Consider the following 25,000-nt stretch of genomic DNA (forward strand, 5'->3'; position numbering starts at 1 on the left):
TGGCTGTGCATGGGCGTCCGGAGAGCGGTTTGTCACTCACATCTCTGTCGCCACTCAGGAATCGACCAACCCATCTCCTAACCGTGCTGACATAAACTGCCTCGGCTCCATAGACGTTCACCAAGCGTCGGTGAATGTCGATTGGTTCAACTTATTCTGCGTGGAGGAATACAGTGACGCACCTCTGCTTCTGACGCACGTCCATGACGGGTTGCTTTCTTAAACTCACACCGTCAATGTCTGCAACAGAGAGATGAAAATTTCAGGCTATTTTCAAGGAGGTTGTCATCATAACAATGCAATAAGCAATCCCCTCGGACCCCTTGGGGCAGAATAAAAAAATAGGAGGCATTAACTTTGGAATGACCCTCGTACATATACGTCACTGTCTAAATTTAGGCCAAAGAGACGAGATGAGCACTAAAGCAACACACAAGTAGTGTGTACACCTCCCACTATATCTTACAACCAAGGAATACTTGCTTTGGTTGAGGAATAAGATCAATAAGCAGGTGAGTTGGTGTCATTATCCTGTGTTATGTATACCTACATTATCCTATATTATACATTATCCTACATTACCCTATATTTTACACGCTCTGGAGGCCTCTCCGGCTGCCTGCGACAACCAGGACTGTTCAGGCAAACCTTAGCGTGTATGGGACGTTTAGGCGGCCTGTGCAGGCCGCCGGAGAGGCTATCTCACGAACCTGTACCTGACAGGTTGGCTCCGTCCGGCCAGCGTCCGGTTCAGGCTTGTTTGAGTGTGTCTATGCACATGAGGTGGCCTTGAGGCCACATCTCTCGACACAATCTTCCAAACACATGTCCCCTATTCTTCGACAACGTTCAGCTGTCACCTTCTTCAACACTAAACATCCTGGGTCTATCCTTAACTCAAAATCTCAACAACAAAATAAATTCTCAATTTCTGCAACATTCGCGGTCTTCGTTCTAATTTTCATTCTGTTGAACATCATCTCTCTTCCTCTAAACCTCACCTTCTTTTCCTCACCGAAACACAGGCTTCTGAGGCTACTGACAGCAATCTCTACTCTGTTCCCTCCTACTATCTCTATCCTAAATTTCAATCCAAAGCTGGATGTTGCGCCTACGTGCGCATCGACATCACTTGCCCTCGTGCCCACAACCTTGACTCCTCTGAATTTTCTTCAATGTCATTCTATTACTAAATACATATGTGCTGTTTATCTCTCACCTAACTCTACTAACTATGTAAAATTCTTTGAGTATTTGAACTCTAAAGTGGAGCACATCTTGACCCACTCTCCCTTCGCTGAAATCTCCATCCTAGGAGATTTCAATGTTCACCACCAGCTTTGGCTTTCATCCTCTTTCACCGACCATCCTGGGCCCGTACTTATAAAGAATATGTTTCGCTTATGTGAGGCATAAATCAAGAAAATGGCGGATACCGAGACGTAAGGGAAGCATAAACCTTAGGTTTCAACTAAGCGGAACCTAAATTGACTTGCCAGCTACGCGCGGTGGAGGTAACATTGCATTCCTTAGGTCGACCTAAGCGAAGCATAACAGTCAAGATGGCGGAGGTAGTGGATGCGCGTCTGCGGCAGCTGAGGACTTTTCAGGCACGAAGAGACGTCCTTGACGTACCATAATATATATATATATATATATATATATATATATATATATATATATATATATATATATATATATATATATATATATATATATATATATATATATATATATATATATATATATATATATATATATATATATATATATATATATATATATATATATATATATATATATATATATATATATATATATATATATATATATATATATATATATATATATATATATATATATATATATATATATATATATATATATATATATATATATATATATATATATATATATATATATACATATATATATATATATATATATATATATATATATATATATTGGTGCACAAGTACAAGGCCTAGTCAATTGAATTCCCTTGATTGAAAAGAAAAGGCAGAACATGACAAATGTTATTTCCATCAAGCACTTAATAAGCATTGAAATTTACAAGACTGTCACTATTTGCTTGTTAACCATTCCTTGCACTTCATGAATACCATTTTATTTCAAGAAAAATCCTACCTTTTCCATCCCTGTCCTTATGGAAGGCCCTTATTTTAGTTTTTGCATCTTGCATCACTGTCTGCCAGCGTCTCTGGCACTGCTTCGTGCTCCTACTAAAGCCTGGGTGGAGTGCCGCTGGGCAGTGACAATGCTGCCCCACGCCTTCGTCTTCGCCTCAACAGAGCAGCCATTTTCCGAAAATTTTCCTTTGAGGATGGCTGCTTTATCCCTATAGAGCTGTACGAGGGAGAGAGTTTCAGCGTACGTCCAGTTGGTATTGCGGTGACGTGTCTGCCGAGGAGGCTGTAGCTGGGGCGGCGGCTGTTCCTGCTGCTGCTGCTTCTGTTGTGGTTGGGGATGAGTCTGTGGTCCCTCCTGCTGCTGCTCCTGAAGAGGCTGCTGCTGCTGCTGTTGCTGCTGACCTCGCTGGCTGCTGAGGGGCACTAAAGGTCGTGGCTGGCTGTTGGCGTCCATGGCTGACTGCTGGCTTGAAGCTCGCGGGAATGTTTGTTTACATGTTTGAGGGGCTACGTCTTTAATTTTATCATTATTCCATGTGATGTTGGTCTATGCATCGCCAACAATACCCAAAAATATTTTTATTTTATTTTATATATATTTCCAATACGTTAATATGCTTTTAACATCAAAATTATACCAAATTCAAACATTTTATTTTGAGTTGGCATCCCTTTCATATGTGCAGCTCAGGGTTTGGCAACGATGTACTAATACTCGCCTATGACGAGCTGGTTATGTTGAGGGGGTGAAACGTAAGGAGGGTTATGTCGTCATTGTTAATACTCGGATATGTCTCAGTTTACGTCTCACATAAATTTATTTATATGTACGGGCCCTGGTGAACAAGCCTACAACTTTGCTATCCTCAACGACCTAGAGCAGTTGGTCCACCACCACATATTCCCGACCGTCTTGGAGACAGGCCCAACATTCTAGACCTCTTCCTTACCTCTAATCCTTCTGCATACTCTGTCAAACTGCTCTCTCCTTTGGGCTCCTCCGATCATAACCTTATTTCTGTATCCTGTCACATCCTCTGGACCCACCGAAGAGGCGATGCTTCTGGCATTTTGCTTCAGCTCGGTGGGACGACCTGAGGATGTACTTTTCCGACTTCCCGTGGAATGATTACTGCTTCCAGGAGAGACCCCTCTGTGTGTGCTCAGCGCATCACAGAGGTGATTGTCTCTGGAATGGAGGCATATATTCAACGTACTTTCTCTACTCCTCATGCTAAAAAGCCTTGGTTTAATCATGCTTGTTCTCGTGCTATTAAAGATAGAGAGGCAGCTCACAAAAGGTTCCAGAGCCTTCGAGCTCCCACTAACTTTGATCTATACATTTCAGCTAAGAATCGTGCCAAATCTATTCTCCGACTTACCAAAACTTCTTTTATAAATACAAAATGTCAACACTTTGCTTCTAATTCTTCCCGTGACTTCTCTCATCCAGCCAAAAATATCTCCCCAAATTTCACTGCTTCCTTTTCCCTCCTCTCCTTAACCCTGACGGCACCATCGCCGTCTCATCTGTCTCTAAGGCTGAACTCTTCGCTCAAACTTTCTGTAAGAACTCCACCTTGGACGATTCTGGGCATATTCCTCCTACTCATCCCCCCTCTGACTCCTTTATGCCTGTTATTAAGATTCTTCCTAATGATGTTTTCTATGCCCTCTCTGGTCTCAACTCTCAGAAGGCTTATGGACCTGATGGAGTGCCTCCTATTGTCCTTAAAAACTGTGCTTTTGAGCTGACACACTGCCTGGTCAAACTCTTTCGTCTCTGCCTATCAACATCTATCTTTCCTTCCTGCTGGAAGTATGCTTTTGTACAGCCTGTGCCTAAGAGGGGTGACCGTTCCAATCCCTCAAACTACCACCCTATAGCTTTACTTTCCTGTCTATCTAAAGCTTTTGAATCAATCCTTAACCGGAAGATTCAAAAGCACCTTTCCACTTCTAACCTTCAATCTGATCGCCAGTATGGATTCCGCAAGGGGCGTTCTACTGGCGATCTGCTTGCTCTCTTAACTGACTCTTGGTCATCCTCTCTTAGCCGTTTTGGTGAAACTTTCTGTGTTGCGCTAGACATATCGAAAGCCTTCGATAGAGTCTGGCACCAGTCTTTGCTTTCTAAACTGCACTCTCTCGGATTCTATCCCTCTCTCTGTTCCTTTATCTCCAGTTTCCTTTCCGGCCGTTCTATCTCTGCGGTGGCAGACGGTCACCGCTCTTCCCCTAAACCTATCAAAAGTGGCGTTCCACAGGGCTCTGTCCTATCACCCACTCTCTTCCTGTTATTCATCAATGATCTTCTTTCAATAACAAACTATCCTGTCCACTCGTACGCCGACGACTCCACTCTGAATTATTCAACTTCTTACAATAGAAGACAATTACAACAGGAAGTACGACTCTCAAACAGGAGGCTGCAGAACGCTTAACATCAGACCTTGCTATCATTTCCGATTGGAGCTGAAGGAACCTTGTGTCCTTCAATGCCTCAAAAACTCAATTTCTCCACCTATCAACTCGACACAATCTTCCAAACACCTATCCCCTAGTCTTCGACAACACTCAGCTGTCACCTTCTTCAACAGTAAACATCCTCGGTCTATCCTTAACTCAAAATCTCAACTGGAAACTTCATATCTCCTCTCGCTTAATCAGCTTCCTCGAGGTTGGGCGTTCTGTATCGTCTCCGCTAGTTCTTCTACCCCGCGTAGTTGCTAACTATATACAGGGGCCTTCTCCGCTCTCGTATGAGTATGCATCTCACGTGTGGGGCTCGTCTCATCAGTTCTCCTCCTCCTACTGATAGTCTTCTACCTCTTAAATTCCGCCGCGATATTGCCTCCTTTCTATCTTCTATCGATATTTCCATGACTGCTCTTCTGGATTTGCTAACTGCATGCCTCCCCCCTCCCGCGGCCCCGCTGCACACGACTTTCTACTCATGCTCATCCCTATACTGTCCAAATCCCTTATGAAAGAGTTAACAAGCATCTTCAATCTTTCATCCCTCACGCTTGTAGACTCTGGAAAAATCTTCATTCCTCTGTATTTCCTCCTGCCTACGACTTCAACTCTTTCAAGAGGAGGGTATCAGGACACCTCTCCTCCCAATTTGACCTCTCTTTCAGCCACCTCATTTGATTTTTTTGGGGAGCAGCGAGTAGCAGGCTTTTTATTCTTTTTCTTTTTGTGTGGGGAGGGGTTCAAAATTACGCTCCGCCTTGGTATCAAATACTTTAAGAACGCCTCTGAGAGCTAGAGAGAGAGAGAGAGAGAGAGAGAGAGAGAGAGAGAGAGAGAGAGAGATTTGTCTACAAGTCATCTTGAGTATAATACAGAACATCTTGAATTGCATATCTTAGAACATGAATGAAGAGAATTGTTTAAATAAGGGATCCCTCATAACGTCAATACACCTATAATAAGTAAAATATTGCCTATATAAGACAAGGTCTTTGATAGAATTATAATATGCACAGAAAAATATTGTAGAAGATGTCTATAGGGCTAAACTTAGTAAAAGATGCATACCGTTTACCGTTTACCGTTGATGAGGTTTCAGGCCCTGCTGCTCCGCCGCTGATGCAGCGCTCTACGAGGGCCGTCAACAATTTCAACGTTAGCCGCAATAATAGTCTTCGATGCACTTATTCTCAAACATCGTAGTGAGTGAGTGAGTGTCTTAATTTCTTTTACGAATAATATCACATATAGCAATTAGTTCAGTGTTGATGTCTGCTATTTTCCTTATAGTATCACTATTATATATTCAACAATTATTTCCAGCACACTGAACATTCATCACACACAATTTATCTTTGAGTAGAGACACTATAATTAATTGCCATGATCAGTCATGTTACGAGTTCTCTCAATTTCAGTCTGGAGAACTACACAACACTGGTCATTCGCTGAGTGGTTGATTTCAGGCTTCTTGTATCTCACACAATTTATGCATTTATTCTCAGCCATGGTGCAATCATGTGATTTATGATTGCCAGCGCATTTAAAACATTTTGGGCGTCTCCATTGGTCTTGGCAGTACAGTTGGCCTCAAGATGGCCGTATCTTTGACAATGATAGCATATAATTGCATGGTATCTGTCTCTCACTGTATATATTCCCCATTCTAATTTTTGCTTGTCGTGATTCTTGTGAATCAGCTCTCTAACAGTTGGGTCACACCTCAAAATGTAGTGCATCGTGCCGCCAGCCGCAGGCTTGCTAAAAACCAGCTCAATCTTATCCTCAACACCCCCCATGGCTTGTAAGAACTCATTGCGGTCTAAGATGGTCTCCTTTATTTTTTCCTTGGTCTCCTCTCTATGCACATTGCATATCATGATCCTTGGTTTCATCTTTCCAACACTCTTGGTATTGATTTGCTCAACAGACTCCAGTTTTTGAGCAGCCTCATCCCTTGTGTTCTCATTATCAAAGTTCCTGACAATGTTACCTCTATTTGTAAATCTTGAATCAGTTATTTAAATACCATTCCATGCCTGAGACTTCATTTCATGTCTGTTGCCTTCTTTTCCTGTGTAGAAGCTTTTACAACTAAGAGATTTTTCTTGACCTTCTTGCCCCTCTTTGCCACCTCAGCCCAGCTAGATTCAGCATGCTCAGCACGTTTAAGGGTGTCAACAACTGATCCCAGCTCCTCCTGCACCCTCACAGCCCTTGATTCAGCTTCATCCTTAACCACAGATATTTCCTTAGCTAATTCTTGCTTGAATTCATCCAGTTTTTCTACAATTTTGGTAGCCAGAGACGCTTTATGGAGGCATGAGTTGCACATCCAATTAATTTTAGGTATATTCTCCTGCTTAATTCCAGACAAATGAGCACACTGCACATGACACCATCTAGGGCACAGACAGCATCCAATCCAACGCAAATCCAACGGGTGCTTGGCTTTGCCAGCCATATGTATGTATATGTTATGCTGAAATATGTATGTATATGTAGTAATGATAATTAATTTAGCCTAACGTAAATGTAAAACGTATGTATATGTAATAATAAAATATGTATGTATATGTAATAAAATATGTATATGGCTACTAAAACGTATGTATATGTAATAATAAAATATGTATGTATATGTAATAATAAAATATGTATGTATATGTAATAATGATTAGTAATTTAGCCTAACGGAAATGTAAAATGTCCTGTTATTATTGTTATTACTGTTCTGTCCGTTTTGAAGAGTGTGGCGGAGGTGGGGACTGTGTGTGTGTGTGTGTCGCCTCACTAGGTGTCATTAGAGTTCAAAGGCTGTTGCTGTGTCACGCCATCAACGTGCAGGTTACACAGTCACTGGACGCCCCGGGACACTCCGAGATGCCCGTGTCAGCTGACCAACACCGGAGCGACGACGGGGCGCGGCGAGCACTGCACACCCTGCGGGGCTCCATCGCGCTGCCTCGCCTCACACTGTAAAATGGCCGCCCCACAAGTGCCCCGCAATGCCAGGGGCACTCACAAGCTTACCGCTCCTCCGTCATCTTCATGCTGATGTTTTTTTAAACACAACACCCACTAGGAGGAGTGCCAAAAGCCTGCAGCCACAAGAAAGCCGCCCACGCTAGTGTATACCCGTGAATGAGTCACAGCGTAGCGGCCATCACCGTCACGTCACCGGCTGCCGCTGCGCAGTCGCCCCGCCCTCCGCCACCGTAGCCACACCGCCCCGTCCCTCCGCTGCCCTGCCCGTCCTCTGCTGCTGCTCGGCGGGGTGCCACCATTGGCCTGAAGCTCATATTACCTCGTCTCGGTGTGATAGGCGCCAGTACCGGCACAGTAATGGGTGAAAGATAAAGCACAAAGTGGCCTCTGGTGACCTGCCTGCCGCCGGGCGACACCCGTCCGTCTCCCTCGCTCCGCACCCCGCTCTCTGCCTCTCAGTCCCAGGCCCTGGCCTCCTCTGGACCTCGTCAGTGCCCTGGGGACACAGTAACAGTCACTTACGGCTGCATAAAGGGAGGCAGGAAAGTGACGCTGAAGGCAGAACACAACGCCGGGGTCGCCCGCGAGCGGACCAATCACATCACAAGAGGTGGTGTTTCCTCAGAGCAGAGAGCGGGGAGGTAGGGGAGGGGAGGAGGGCCTCCCTTGAACGGCGTATTCTTAATTAAACTTTTTGCTACGGCTGTCGGCTTCATACACGCTTAAGAAAATATATTAGAGCATTCTCTCTCTCTCTCTCTCTCTCTCTCTCTCTCTCTCTCTCTCTCTCTCTCTCTCTCTCTCTCTCTCTCTCTCTCTCTCTCTCTCTCTCTCTCTCTCTCTCTCTCATAACTAACCCATGTTGCCAACGAGGGCCGCGCCATTCACTAACATCATTTTATATCTGTATCACTCTAAACAATTCCCGGATGACAACACTCGCGAGCATCAGCAACTTGTCACTATGAGCCACTCAGCGGACAGACGTATTGCCTTACATAATATGTTATACTTATTTAATCCCTAACGACCCGCTGTGTCACACGGGGATTCCAGAACTGGGCTGAACATGTGTGTTGCTACGCTGCGGCCGTTCCTGCTCGCTGCCGCTTGTACTTTAAATATGTAGTTGTTATGGAGATGAATAGGAGGTGGACACATATATTCCTAACGCTACGGGTGTTCTCGCTGTCACTCAGGGTATTAAATATGTGGTTGTTTATATAAGTATGAATGTTAATATTTTCCATATGTTATAGAAGTTAAAATGTAGGTAAAATGTAATTGTTTGTCTATATAGATATGAATGTTTGTAATCACTCTATGGCTTAAGAGGCAAAATGTAAAATGTATAGTTGTTATTTTATTCTTTTTAACATATTTCCGTCTGTCCTCAAACACACACTCGCTCGGTCGCCCCTACACAAAATTTTCGCCGTCCTAGTGACCACAGATTATTAAAAATGTAATTGTCTATATATGAAATTTATTTTCTTATCTTTTCATTTTTCAAAGGGCAGCAATAATATGTACACATGCCCATATTCTCGCTGGCCTTCAAACACACTCACTCACTCACTCGCTCCCACACATAATATTTTCGACCATCACACACAAAATATTTAAAGTGCAAAAGTATAGAAAACACTCTTTGGTGCCGCCGGGAGCTTAGTAGAACGCGCGCGCTCCGCTCCTATATTTTAAAACCAAACCCGCAGTCACAAAGTTGAAAATGCAAATATATAGTCACGCCGGCCTTCAGTGGCGAGAGTCTCCCCCGTTTTGGGAGGATCCACCTGGAGCCTGACAGCCCCGTGCTGTTGATTGGTTTACTGTCAGCATGGGAGTTTTGGATGGATGGGTGCGCTTTCATTGATCATGTATTATGTCATCAAGTAGCTACTGTCAGAGTTGTGTTCCGAGACGTTCAGTCCTCATATAGGTTAGGCTTGGTATGTTGTCAGGCGGCACCCTACGTGGTATGTAACGTTGCAATGAAGCGCGACAAAAACTTCAAGGATGTATTTTACATCTGAAATAAAGTAAACGCAATTATTGGAGCAAGTACGAAAGAGTGAACTGAATTTTGTTGCAGGAGATGGAAGGCTTGAAGGAAGGATGGAAAGGGTGAAGAGGATTATGATGTGATTGATGTGCGGTGTTCTGGTTTCAATTGCGGTGCGGGATGAAGGTGTGTGCAGTGCGTATCATTGGTGTAAAGCGACATGACTGGTGTTGAGGGCCGCGAAAAGGGTCGAGTTGAAGTGCACGCGAGATACGAAGATAAAGACGAACCACTGTTATAGTAGGATATCAATGTATTATTATTTAATATCACCACGAATTAGGCATACAATTGTCAATGGAAAACCCACGACAGATGAATCACGCCACCTTATAGGAATGTCGTCCGTCAGTGTTTACCGTCTCAGTTTTGTATACTTAGCACTCCGATGGTGCGTGGAGGTCACCTTGACATACGTGACCAATTGTAACAATTATTTTCCAACCTGTAACTCGCCACTCCTTCACGAGAGTCCGACTGACACACAACGACAGTCGCTCTCGCTCCGTCGCTTCTTGTACATAAAGGCTACGAATATAATTCGCCTTAAGGAAGCTGAAGTCTTAATCAACACCCTTTAAACGCCCCCCGACAAGCCCGTTACATTTGGTGGCAGCGGTGGGATGTTGTTAATATAGACTTATTACAGCTCCCCCAGAGCCAACATGGCTCGCGCTACTTATTGGTGTGCGTCGACCAGTTCTCTAGGTTTCTAGTTCTAGCGCCTCTCAAGGACAAGACAGCCACACGCGTGGCCCATGCCCTCGTGACTCACGTGTTGTGTCCACATTCGTCTCTTCGAATTCTTCGGAGTGACAATGGCACCGAGTTTAGGAACTCAGTATTGAGCGAAATATGCGCTCAGTTTAACATCACGCAATCCTTCATCACAGCTTACCACCCAGCTGCTAATGGGTTGGCGGAGAGGGCTAATAGGAAAATCTTACAGGTCCTCAGGCCTATCGTGAACGATCTCCACGATAATTGGGAGGATTGGCTATCGCATATAGCCGCTTCCATAAATACGTCGGTAAACGACTCTACGGGGAAGTCTCCCTACTACATCTTATATGGGGTGGAGAAACGTCTTCCGTACGACTTCCTTACAACCCCACAGCAACCTCTCTACAACATTGATAGGTACGCACAACAGCAGATGCATATGTTTTCCAAGATACACTCAGAAGTTAGGTGTACGTTAAAAGCTACGAAGGTTGAAATGATGTCAAAACAACACAAACAGGCCGTCCCGGTGAATTTCAAAGAGGGTGACACAGTCATGATTAAGCAAGCGGAAAGGAGTTCGAAACTGGGGGCTAAATTTGTGGGTCCTTACCGAGTTGTTCGGAATGTCAGGGGAAATCGGTTCGAGGTTCTCGAGTCGAATAGTGGAGTCAGTCTAGAAGTTCACAGTGATCGTCTGAAAGTAATTCCCTCACCTTTGGACCTTGATATTGGTACTTCCCCCTCAGAGTCAAATGTTCAACAAGATAATCCCAACACCCATAGCTATAACTTGAGACCACGAGTTTAAATACTTCATTCCCACCACTTTCAGATCATGATGTTGCGTTTTCTGACCATCTTGTTGTCCCTCGGCTCCCTGCTTGCAACAACACCCATCCACCTGAAGCCTGGTGCCCTCACGGCACACATAGGAGAGGTCTTCCTCATAGAAGATGTGCTCCTCGTAAAATATCCATATACTTCCTTGACCAACAGCACGGACATAATCAGGATAGTCTCAGAAAAACTCCGCGGCATGGCAGACGCCATCCGGGCTACCAAGACTAGGGAATCAAAGGCACCTTCTAGTACCAACTCTCTGACTCTTTTTCAACTACTGGAGGATAGGATTCTGTTCTTACGGGGAAAAGTTGATGAGGTAAACATGGATTATAGTTTTCACTCAGTTCACTCTCGTTCACTCATCGTTGGGTCCGCCTCAAAGTTCCTTTTCGGTACGGCTACCGACGAGGACGTTCGCGATTTGCGGGACCACTACGCTCATGTACTTTCCTTTGCTGCTCGAAATCGCAGGGTGATCAACGCTAATTGTAGGAAACTTGCGCAATTGCATACTAACATTGCGGTACTGCTAGAGCAGACAAATAAGATGGTAGAGGTTATCAACATAGTTGTCAAACAGATCGACCAGGTGAATCAGTTTCTCCTCCTAGATCAGGCCTTGCATGTATTGGAAAACGTCATTAACTCCGTCGCAACGGCAAATCAGCAGGTTATTAGCAACGTGTTTGAGAACGACTGTCCAGATCGGGTATCAAAATTATAGCCTAACACCTTTATTCACCCCGGACATGAGTCAATATTTTTACCCCTTGATTGAGTCCAGCCTCACCCCTGATGCCATAATCATTCATGTTCCGTTTCAGACGGCGGACGTGTTTGAGGCACACGAAATTGTCCCGTTCCCTTTTTCGGCAAAGGACAGTGTGTTGGCCCTGGACACGTCCCCGTCTCTTGTTCTAATCGCGAAGGATTTCGCTCTGTATTCAACGGGTAGCTACTCACTCTTGCAGTATTGCAAGGAGACGGTCTTCGGGCGATTCTATTGTTCTGCGTCTCTCTTTGCCTTCCTTCCAGTTCGGGGAGGGGTATGCGAGATCTCCCTCACCCGCGTGAACGCGTCTGACGCTCTTTCCCTGTGCCCTTACAAGCAGCTAACACCAACGCCTGTTTTCCATAAGAACTTTCAGGGTCTGCATTATTTTATTTCCTCAGTCCTTCTATGTATCGGTCATCTGCCCGGAGGGTACCACTTATCAACGGGTTACTGGTCACTATGCCATAGCGGAAGCATGCTATATCCGCTCCACTAACATAACAACGTACCCGTCCCGGATTCGTCTGGTTTTCACGGCCAATATTTCCCATCGAGTGTTTCCTCTACGGTCTCTCGATGACATTCATTTCTCCAGCATCTCGTATGTGACTAATTCCCTTAATTCATTGTCTTTCGCGAACAAAACAGAGTTTGCGGGAACCCTGGAGGAAACGCTGCCTGATTATTTGCATCTCCCCTACCTGTACCCTGGATTTTTTTGTACCAATGTTTCTGATTTTCTTCAGTCTCGTCGTCATGTGCTACCTTATTAGGAGAAACTCTGTCCTGCACGATTATTTGGTTGTGCAGACACGGCGACTGGATGCAGGGAGACCACTGGCAAGGTAGTTTTTCCTTTTCTCAGACAAGTCAGGGGACAGAAACCTGGCTGCTCCTATACTTAACATTGTACTGTGTTTCACTACTGTATTTTTTTTTAGGAGCTAGATCAACGTTTCATTGTCTGTAACTATGCCAGTTGATAGTTTCTTATACATGTGTCCTTATATTTATCTTTTGAGAGGTTTCTTATGTTTCATGTCACACACGTTGTGGTTTCCCTCTCCCTATTTATATTATAATTCCACATCTGTTCTTACATAGCCAATGTTTTAATATAATTGTATCATAGGCAGTCTGCTTGACAAACTCCCGCTATGTATGTTCATGGTACCTAGACTGCTATTTCGATTTTTATATATCGCGAGGTCGCGATCACTGGTAGGTGACCGAGCAGTGTTATAGTAGGATATCAATGTATTATTATTATTTAATATCACCACGAATTAGGCATACAATTGTCAATGGAAAAACCCACGACAGATAGATCACGCCACCTTATAGGAATGTCGTCCGTCAGTGTTTACCGTCTCAGTTTTGTATACTTAGCACTCCGATGGTGCGTGGAGGTCACCTTGACATACGTGACCAATTGTAACAATTATTTTCCAACCTGTAACTCGCCACTCCTTCACGAGAGTCCGACTGACACACAACGACAGTCGCTCTCGCTCCGTCGCTTCTTGTACATAAAGGCTACGAATATAATTCGCCTTAAGGAAGCTGAAGTCTTAATCAACACCCTTTAAACGCCCCCCGACAAGCCCGTTACACCACGACATGTCTTGAATAATTGATCTACTCAGTGTTCAAGTCCATGGATCACTGGCGAGGCGGATCCGATTCTACTACATGATATTCAACGAGCGGCTGATTGGTGAAGAGCTACACGGATCCGGGCTCGGCGACTAACCACACCCCGAAGAAAAAAAGTTAATATGTAGCCAAATAAATAAAGTCAGATAGCAGAGGTAGTTTGGAAGTAGCTTTAATTATGATAGTGCGGGTAGTGTGCACGAAAAGGGGGAAGGGAAGGAGGGGAAGGAGGAGGAGGAGGAGGAAGATAAAATGAGGGAGAAGAAAAAGAAGAAAAGAACAAAAACAAGAAAACGAAGATAAAGAAGAAGAAAAAGAAATAGTAGAAAAAGGAGAAAAAAAAGAAGACAGAAAAGAGGAAGAAAAGGAAGAAGTAAAAGTAAGGAAGAAAAAGTAGAAGAACAAAAAAAGAACAAGAGGAGGAGGAGGAGGAGGAGGAGGTGGAGGGGGAATGAAAGTTAGCAATGGCATCGTACCCAGGTGGTGATTGTCATACTTCCCGTGGCTGCAGACTGGACCGTATTGCTTGGTGCCTGATCGCCTGGCCTTGGCCGCTCTTGTTAGCAAAAAAGAGAGTGCGTGGAGGGAGGCTGGCGTGGAGGTCCGGAATAATAGGCCAGGCTCGAGACAGCGATAATTGTGGTTGTGTCGCTGCAGAAGTGGCAATCGCGGAGGTTCTTGATTGGTCCTACACACTGGGCTGGAGATCTGTTGACGGTATGGCTGGAGGTGGAAGTAAAGAGAGAGGAAATGACCTACGAGTCTTGTGGTCTAACTCCTGCTTGCAGTGAAGGAGAGGAAGAAATGACGTATACGGACAAGACCTATAATCCCTGTGGTTTTACTCTCGGTGGTAGTGAGCTTGGGGGGAGGAAGGAATGAAGTACTATAAAGAGAAAATAACCTACGATTCATGTGTTCTTACTCGTCCTTGTAATGAAGTTGAGCTGAAGGAATGAAGTTTAGAGGAGAGAAAATGGCCTACGATTCCTCTGTTCTAACTCGTCCTCGTAATGAAGTTGAGAGGAAGGAATGAAGTTTAGAGGAGAGAAAATGGCCTACGATTCCTCTGTTCTTACTCGTCCTTGTAATGAAGTTGAGAGGAAAGAATGAAATATAAAAGAGAGAAAATGACCAATGATTCCTGTGTTCTAACTCGTCCTTGTAATGAAGTTGAGAGGAAGGAATAAAGTTTAGTGGAGAAAAAATGACCAACGATTCCTCTGTTCTAACTCGTGCTTGTAATGAAGTTGAGATGAAGGAATGAAGTTTAGAGGAGAGAAAATGACCAACGATTCCTGTGCTTTATATTTTGCTTTTATTGAAGTTGAGAAGGAAACGAAGGACAACAAGTATACCGCTGCAATTTTTACTGTGTTGAATGTGGTTTGAGCGTCAATTAAGAAAATTTTGGGAAGTTGAAGTAATGAACAATTTTTTTTTTTTTTTTTTTTTTTTTTTACATTGCAGCCTATTGCGCCGGTAGGCTTCTTCCCGGTGGATCCTGATGGTCGGTCCAAGGCTTCTTTCCGGTAGGTCCTGATGGTCGGCCCAGCCCGTTCTGGCGCAGGCGAGTGTTTATAGTGGCGCCATCTTGCATTGGCTCATGCTGCCCTCCCAGAGCTCATCTTTGATCCTAGAATCTAGAGTCCGGGTTGATAGGTGGTCTTCTGGACAGCATGTGGGTAGTTTTAAGCCACTCGGCGGCGGCTGAAAAATCCCATCTTGGTGGCACCGGGCGGGGATTGAACTCGCGTCCTCCTGAACACGAGGCCGTTACTTTGACGACTCAGCCACCGCCTCCCCTAATATGGAGACATGTTTTTTTTTCTTGTCTTGTATAATGTGTGTAATATTGGCGTATCACTGACATTTTCACAAGAAGCTTTATAACAATGATTTAAGTTTTATAACTCTTAATAAGACGTTGTTAACCAATTCTCCGTGTGTGTGTGTGTGTGTGTGTGTGTGTGTGTGTGTGTGTGTTCCTACTTACTTTTGTTACGTAGAAAGGTCTTTATAATCTTGAGTACATGTGGCCATATAATTGTTGCCTTTAAGGATAATAGTTGTATATAAAAAATTTTGAAACATAAAAAAACTACTCCCCCCCCCCCCCCCACACACACACACATGCCCACCACGCAGGTATAACCAGTTAGCGGAAGTGAGCGGAAAGGTGAAGCGTGTTATTTTGCCCAGTTATTATATTCAACAATGGATGGGCAAACAAATCTTCTCAAGAGTAGTTTTCTATGGGTATGGGCGGCTGTTTTTATGAAAGGAAGTATTGGTGTGTGTGTGTGTGTGTGTGTGTGTGTGTGTGTGTGTGTGTGTGTGTGTGTGTGTGTGTGTGTGTGTGTTGTTTTCGTATTGGCTTCCTTGCCTTGATTTACATTAGTAGTCACATGTTACCAAATTGGAAAAGATGGTAATCTGTAATAGGTCGACCTGATGAGTGGCGGAGTGGCCCAATCATGTATGGCTGCTGGGGACGAGGGAGAAAACACAGCATTACATTCACCGATGCGAACATAAAAAAAAACATTACATATATCTCGGGTTTGGTTCTCTTCGGATAATAAGCCCCATAAGCTATTTTCATTGTATCAAGAGCTAGGATGAGTGATTGGGTATACCATGTTTTTATTGTTTGCTCCTTAGCGATGAGGGTCACTTGGTAGCAGACAGCAGATGTCCTTCAGCTATAGAGTGACTTGCTTTCGATAAGACGTGTTTTTGCTCACCATGAAAAGCCCAGTATTTACGTATGGCTGTAGTAAAGTGATAAGATTTAGAGTCGTTATCCCGCCATCTGATGCATCATTTTATGCTTTCTATTTTTCTTTTATGCCACAGCGAAATACAGCTTCAGTTATTATTATTATTATTATTATTATTATTATTATTATTATTATTATTATTATTATTATTATTATTATTATAATTATTATTATTATTTTTATTATTATTAATTATTATTATTACTTGCTTTCGTGCTCTTGTTGTTGTTGTTGTTGGACAGTGAAAGTTTTTTTTTCAACCCAACAAAGATGCAGAGCAAAAGCCAGACAACATATAAGGAGGGAGGGAGGCTCGTTGACAGCTCTCTGCGGTTCAGTTTACCTCTACACTATGAAAATGTTTGTTCGGGTGAGGCGAGAAACGGTATCAGAGGATGGGAGGGAGGGTGAGTGGGGGGGGATGAGTGGGGTGGTGGTATATAGGGGTGCATTTGACCACAGCTCATGTTATGCAGCGCTGGGAGCGTCTGGCGGATGTGTGTGTGTGTGTGTGTGTGTGTGTGTGTGTGTGTGTGTGTGTGTGTGTGTGTGTGTGTGTGTGTGTGAACGTCCTTGTGCGTCAACTGAGTTCTCGGGTCACTGCTGTCTGGAGGTGTTTGTTGACCCACGCCCTCAAGGCCTCGCAGCACCGCCAGTTTATGTATACCTCTTAGTTTTTTTTTTGTTTTTTTTTGTGTGTGTGTGTATGTGTATGTGTGCGTGTGTGTGTGTGTGTGTGTGTGTGTGTGTGTGTGTGTGTGTGTGTGTGTGTGTGTGTGTGTGTGTGTGTGTGTGTGTGTGTGTGTGTGTGTGTATGTGTGTGCGTGTGTGGGTGGGTGTTTGCTTACATTGATAATAACGTGTTAGTTTATTTTGCCGAAAACTCTTATGTAGACGTGGCGGGGAAGAAGTGCGATTAAAACAGATGAAACAGTTTCCCATACATACGGTGTGAAATGAGATGGCTGCGAAGTCACTCTAAGACTTTGAGATGCTGAAAATTATTTATCTGTAAGTATGGGTGACGGTGAGCGCGCAGTGGAGGTGGGAGGAGGGGGGAGGGGCAGAAGGGTGGGGGATGGGTTGGGGAAATGGGTAGGGAGGTGGGCGGAGAGAGGGACGGAAATAGATGTGGAAACGGGGCAATAAGTCAGACATTTTCGAACTGTCAAGATTAGCTCATTGATTTCATGGGACAACGTTTACGAAGAGAGTTACACCGGCTACTATGAAACTCAGTCAGCAGAGAGAGAGAGAGAGAGAGAGAGAGAGAGAGAGAGAGAGAGAGAGAGACGAGACGAGACGAGAGGGAGGGGAGGGATGGAGGGATGAAAGAGAGGGCGGAGATGCTGCTAAAACATACCATTTTTTGCACTACCGCTGGAAACCTGTTTGCGGCGAACATTAATTGGAAGGATCATCAGTTTCGTGGGTGTGATGACCGACGTAATCCTGTCTGTTTAGTATTAGAGGCAGCGGTTGCAGGTGGGACGTTGGTGTCGGAAACAACTGTGGCATGTGTAGTTCTTATGACTGTGTTGTTGGAGGTGTTTTTGTCTCACTCTATACGTGGGAACAGTGGCAGCGTAGATCTTTTATGGGAACCGATGTGTGTCGTATAGTTTTATGCTAGACGTGGCAGCAGCGATAACGGTGATGGTGATGGACCTGTGCTGGATAATGTGACACGGAGATTTAGGAGTGATGGCTCTTGGTGCAGTGGTGGTGGTGGTGGTGGTGGTGATGTTTGGTCTGGCGGAGCTGAAGCCATTGTCACTATATAGCCAAAGGCATAGTCCGGTGATATCGATGCGATTTTGCCCTTTCGTCCGGCAGTCTTTGTCAGGAGTGAGATTAAGTTGATACCTACCACTGTACGAAAGTCTGTGAGAGTCTAAAGTTTATATTATTTTTATATTTTTTTACTTGTCTGCCAGTGGGGCTGATAGGTTTTCTTGCTGGGATCTGATGGGCAGCCCTACCTGTTACAGCGCAGGGAACTGCTTATAGTGGCGCCATCTTGCATTGATCATGCTGCCCCTCGGAGCTCATCTCTGATCCTCTCTTTTAGAGAGAAAATATAGAGTCCGGTTGATGGGTGGTCTTCAAAACAGCATGTAGGAGTCTCGGGGCACTCGGCGGCGACTGAAATATCACGGTTTGTGGCGGCGAGTGGGGCGCTGACCCGCGTCTTCCTGGACGCGACGCCCACACGCTAACCACTCACCCACCGCCTCCTGAATGTATTGGTAAACTTTTTTTCAAATATATATAAATATGTACATAAATTGTATGGAATCTAGCCAAGGAGAATACTGGACAAGTTTCATCTGACTCAAAAGTTTGGTTCATTACAAGAGTTTAAAAGCGTGAGTTCATATCTCCTTTATCTATGTTCGGTTTCGAGGTTTCCATTTTAGCTTCAAGCATGTGCAGCAAGTATTCACTGCAAAGGCGGTGACGGAGGAGGCAAAGCACTATAGCACACTAAAAAAAGAATAGTGTCACAGCTCAAGGGCCAAAGAGACGGAGATGAGCTTGGAGGCCACGTGCAGGATAGCGCATGTCCCAAGCCTTAGTTTGTACCGCTGTGATGCTGTGTCCCACAGAGCTGGTGGCTTGTCTGTATGGTCCCCAGTTTGCTCAGCAGGGACGGTGGTAAAGATCAGACCCATCGGAGAAGTGCCCATTATAGCGATGCAGCTGACATGAATGGACGCATCTCTAGCTATGATGGTGATTGGCTGAATGCGTAGTGTTTATGGCAGTAGAAATGATAGCAAAAAGACGTTTTAGAGTGATACCATTTTTTAAGTATTTTATCTAATTATTTCTTTCGACAATGCATAATAGGTGAAATCTATCTAAGGGCAGATAATGATTGTTTTGGTCATGCCTTTGGTGAGTTGTGCACAGTGGTGGTGGCGGTGATATGGTTTCAGGAGGAGTGACTGTGCCTGGGCGACTGTGGCAAGGAACAGTCTAAGCAATATGGAGTTTGGAAAGTTTTTGGACTGTACGGAAATGTGAAAGCAAATATTTTTATTATGGATTCCTGTGAAAAAAAGGAATTTTGATATATACAGCAAACACACACACACACACACACACACACACACACACACACACACACACACACACACATTATCAGCGTGAAAGAATATTTGTCATGTATGCGATTTTCGAGCATATAATTAACTGTTGCCGCCCCGATGGCAGTGGCAGGCCATTTGCTGCAGTGCTCCATTGATCAATAGCAGAAGGATTACCGAGCCTAGTTTTAATTTTTCCACTCGTTGCTATACACCCGCCATCATGACCTGCTTTTCAAGAACCGATAAATCAGAGAACCGTGAACACCGTCTTGAAAGCTCAATATATAGCTTATTATTCGACGAAATGTATTGTCGCACACTTTTTTTTTAACCCTGCGTTACTTTGCTGGGGTTTCCAAACATGAGTACTCCCCTGGGGTATTTACTCACCCCAATACAAAAATATTTATAGTGTTACTATTATGTAAAACATAGTCAATCTGTTGATTCAGGACATATCTACAATCCCTATTGAACAGTTTGAATCGCTTGTAGCTGGCTGATATTAATATACAATAATGCAATAAAATAAATTATAAAATTAAGGAAAAATTACCAAAACTTAGATTCAGATCACATTTATTTTGAAAATATTCACGGGATACACCATTTTGTGTGACCCTTTAATATTTATGATGAATATTAACATTAAAAAATTACAAAATAGGCAAATCTCCCTTATAAACTACATGAAATGAAAACTTGAACTAAAGACATAATTATTCATTGAAATTAAAGTTAATATAAATTTGTTACATAAACATAAACATGGTTTCTTTATCAAAAGTAAACACAAAATGTTTCCATGAGTTGAAATGAAATAAAAAAATGTGAGCTCATTGCATAACATTGAATTAGTTACATAAACTTAAACATGGTTTCTTTATCAAAAGTAAAAAAAAAAAAAAAATGTTTCTATGAAATGAAATTCTAAAAAAAAATCAGTGTGAGCTCATTACATAGCATTACATTCACTCTGATTCACCACTTACTGCTGTATTCTCACAATCTATGCAACTCACAGTCATCTTACTGTGATCCTTGCAAACATGTTTCCCGCAAGTGCTACATACTGTTTTCACCTTCCGATCCTTTGACCTGGCACAAAATACACATCTCTTTGCTTGGCATTGTAATGTCTGTGAGCTTGTTGAGGTTGTTGCATCTGCAGCTTCGGGGAATAGTCTTGCAATCCCTGTTCTGAGACCTTTTGGCAGGCGGATGTTCTGGAGTCTCCTCTTTAGAGTGTCCTCTAATAGCATCATGCATACTTCCTTGATGAATTTGCGGCGCTTGAGTTTATTCTGTGGGTTGTGAGCATACAGGACATACGAATTTACACAGACGATGTTCAGGAGAGCAAAGAACACAGTTAGAGGCCAACGCCGGCTGTTTCTAGAAACGCTATACTTATCCATCATCATGTCGACCACATCTACGCCTCCTTTGGTTGAATTATAGAACGTGATGATTTCAGGTTTCTTGGCATCACCTGTAGCTTCGTCTATCCTGTCATCATGGTGCATGCTGCTAACGAGCACCACATTGTTCTTCTTGCTCTTACTATTTGGTATGTATGAGACTAATGTAAGGTTGTCTCCAAATCCAAACATGCTGTCCACAGGAGGTCTATTCTTTGTCACCAAGAATTCTGGAGGAATCTCCCTCTTGTTCTTTCTGAGGGTCCCCACAGCAGTCAACTTATAGTCACAGTAGTGATTCCACTAGTGGATAGCTAGTATACCAATTATCAAATGTTACATTTCTAGCAGACCCCGAGATGTCAGAAATAAGTCTTGTGACCACGGCCTGTGATGAATTGTACTGCTTGTCAGCCTTGAATGGGCCATCTGGTTGTGTTCCGGCATATATCTCCATGTTACATACATAGAATGTTTGTGCATCACACAGTGCATGTATTTTGATGCCATATTTGGCTGGTTTGCTGGGTATATATTGCCTAAAGGACAATGGCCCTAAAGGCTACAAGCATTTCATCTATAGTCACAAATTCTGATGGGGTGTAGCTCTTTTTGCAGTTTTCTACAAACATCTCAAATATTTGCCTAACTGGGGCAAGCTTATCCACCCTCTTTCTTTCCTCGCGTGTTGTTTTGTCGTCAAATCGTAGACAACATAACAGAAAACGAAAGCGATCCAGTGACATAGTCAGCCTGAACACCTCGATACCAGTACCATCTGCTTTCCAAATATCAGCAAGGTGCAGCCTGCTAGCATGATATGTACCAGCTAACATAAGTAGACCAATCAGTGCCTTCATTTCGATAACATCAGTGTCTTTTGTTCTGTAGGACTGAGCATACTTCCCTTTCTGCATAGCGATCATCGAGTTAGTATGCTCTACTAATAAACCAATTATTTCTGGAGTGATGAATACTCCCCAAAAGTCTGCAGGAGAATTGGCATTTAGAGCTGGTCCTTTTAGTCCTGGTGTAAATTTGATAACATTGCTAGAACGGGTACGACCTAGCAATTTTGGAACATTCTTCTTCCACCATGTTGTTTTATCTTTTCCCTTCCATCCATCAATTTTTGGCTTTTTTATTCCCTATCTATATTACACAGTAGGCTACCGATATACAATATGCATTTATCTCGACCCATTTTCATTTCCCATGGAAAAAAAAAGAGTGTATATAAGTCATAAAAAACATACCTGCGTTAGTCTGGTGGGGTGACTGAACACCCCAGAAGGCCAAAGCGACGTCTACCTCCCAAGACAACTGACCCACAACTGAGCAACACTACATATGACACACCCTTCATGAGTCAGGAGAGTACTGGGAGGGAGAAAAAAAAATAAGTTGCCAACTAGGAATTACGAGCAATTAAGCAGAATTGGGGTGCCAAAACACCCCAGGGGAGTAACGCAGGGTTAAGGAAATTCCCAGCACCGCAGCCCAAACCAAACAGGTGACCACACACCCGCCAACCTGTCCGATGGCAGGTTTCCCCCCTCAGATTTATTTACCCTTCAGTTAATGCTCACACGAATTAAAAAATACGTAATTATTGTGTCTTACCCATTTCCGAACTTGTTCGATTTAGGAAGTGCAGGTTTGTTTCAGGAACCAAACAATTACGGAGAGGTTAGCCAAGTTTACTCTCAACGTTTTTTCAACTTTCCCCAAGCACACTGCACTAAAGGTAATACGTACTATATAAGCAATTTTATAAGCGGAACGGAATATATACGCATTTTACATTCATGCACACATGCATGCTTATATAAGCGCGAAACATGTTTCTATAAGCACGCGTGGTTCGATTTTTGGGCGGAGTGGAGACGGGCAGGCCGTCACCCATCATTCGCTCCCAGGCCCGCCCATTCATGAATCGGCAACAGGTGGCAGTCGGGTCTTATGTCCCGCCTCCAGTGTATATACGTCTGTGTGTAATATGGAACTCTTTTGCTCGGGTCACGGGTCAGACGTGCAAAGCAGTCAATGATTCTCTCCGTCAAACAGCACTGTAAAAAAAATACCGTAAAATTTACGGAAAATATGATGGCAGCCATTCTGCCAACAAATATCCGTAAAATTTACGGCATTCTGTAAAACTTTTTACAGAATTTCTCTGTATAAAATACTATGCTCCGTAAAATATACTATATTCCGTAGGAAAAATAACGAATTTTCTGTAAAATAAACTGATATTTTCTGTTAAATTACAATATCCTATAGCCCATTTACGTCATATTTGTAAAATTAATGGCAATTTCTAAAAAGAATATGTAGTGCTTTGTTTCATCGGCATTTTCTGTAAGGCAGGATACCATGCAAGAGGACGTGATTCCACAAGAATTTGCACTAACAAAGTTTCCTTACACGTTATGTTTACAACCACTTGCTTCACAATATTTTTTTTGTTTATGTCAAAGGAAGGGTGGTGAACAGGAGATAAAAAGTAGCAAGAAGGCTGCTAAAAAGTAACTAGCTGAAAACAGACAGTAGAAATCAAAAAGAAAAGTCAGTGTAGCTTGTGAGGTGTCTTGACACTCCTCTCTTAAAATAATTTAAATTGTGAGATGGAAATACAGCAGCAGGAAGAGTTCCAGAGTTATCCAGTAAAAGGACTGAAGTTATGAATATATATATATTTTTTTTACAACAGAGGAGGCAGCTCAAGGGCACACAAAAAAAGAAAACAATAATAAAAAAAAGCCCGCTACTCGCTGCTCCTAAAAAAGAAACAAAAGAGGTGGCCGAAAGGAAGATCAAATACGGGAGGAGAGGTGTCCTGATACCCTCCTCTTGAAAGAGTTCAAGTCGTAGGCAGGAGGATATACAGATGAAGGAAGATTGTTCCAGAGTTTACCAGCGTGAGGGATGAAAGAGTGAAGATGCTGGTTAACTCTTGCATAAGGGGTTTCGACAGTATAGGGATGAGCATGAGTAGAAAGTCGAGTGCAGCAGGCCATGGGAGGGAAGAGGCATGCAGTTAGCAAGTTCAAAAGAGCAGTCAGCGTGGAAATATCGATAGAAGATAGAAAGAGAGGCAACATTGCGGCGGAATTTAAGAGGTAGAAGACTATCAGTATGAGGAGGAGAGCTGATGAGACGAAGAGCCTTAGCCTCCACTCTGTCCAGAAGAGTTTGTGTGAGTGGAGCCCCCCCACACATGAGATGCATACTCCATACGAGGGCGGACAAAGCCCCTGTATATGGACAGCAACTGTGCAGGGGAGAAGAACTGGCGGAGACGGTACAGAACGCCCAGCCTCGAGGAAGCTGATTTAGTAAGAGATGAGATATGAGGTTTCCAGTTGAGATTTTGAGTTAAGGATAGACCGAGGATGTTTAGTGTTGAGGAAGGTGATAGCTGGGTGTTGTCAAAGAATAGGGGATAGTTGTTTGGAAGATTGTGTCGAGTGGATAGGTGGAGAAACTGTGTTTTTGAGGCGTTGAAGGACACCAGGTTCTTCTTGCCCCAATCGGAAATAATAGTAAGGTCTGAGGCTAAGCGTTCTGCAGCCTCCAGCCTTGAGTCGTTAAGTTCCTGAAGGGTGGGTCTTCTATTAAAAGAAGTTGAGTAATGCAGAGTGGAATCATCGGCGTAGGAATGGATTGGACAGTTCGTTTTGGAAAGAAGATCATCAATGAACAACAGAAAAAGAGTGGGAGATAGGACAGAACCCTGTGGGACACCACTGTTTATAGATTTAGGGGAAGAACAGTGACCGTCTACCACGGCAGAAATAGAACGGTCAGAAAGGAAACTGGAGATAAAGGTACAGAGAGAAGGATAGAAACCGTAGGAGGGTAGTTTAGAAAGCAAAGATTTGTGCCAGACCCTATCAAAAGCTTTTGATATGTCCAGCGCAATAGCAAAAGTTTCACCGAAACGGCTAAGAGAGGATGACCAAGAGTCAGTTAAGAAGGCTAGGAGATCACCAGTAGAACGCCCCTTGCGGAACCCAT

This window comes from Eriocheir sinensis, unplaced genomic scaffold (genome assembly GCF_024679095.1).
Source record: "Eriocheir sinensis breed Jianghai 21 unplaced genomic scaffold, ASM2467909v1 Scaffold274, whole genome shotgun sequence".
Classification (NCBI taxonomy): domain Eukaryota; kingdom Metazoa; phylum Arthropoda; class Malacostraca; order Decapoda; family Varunidae; genus Eriocheir; species Eriocheir sinensis.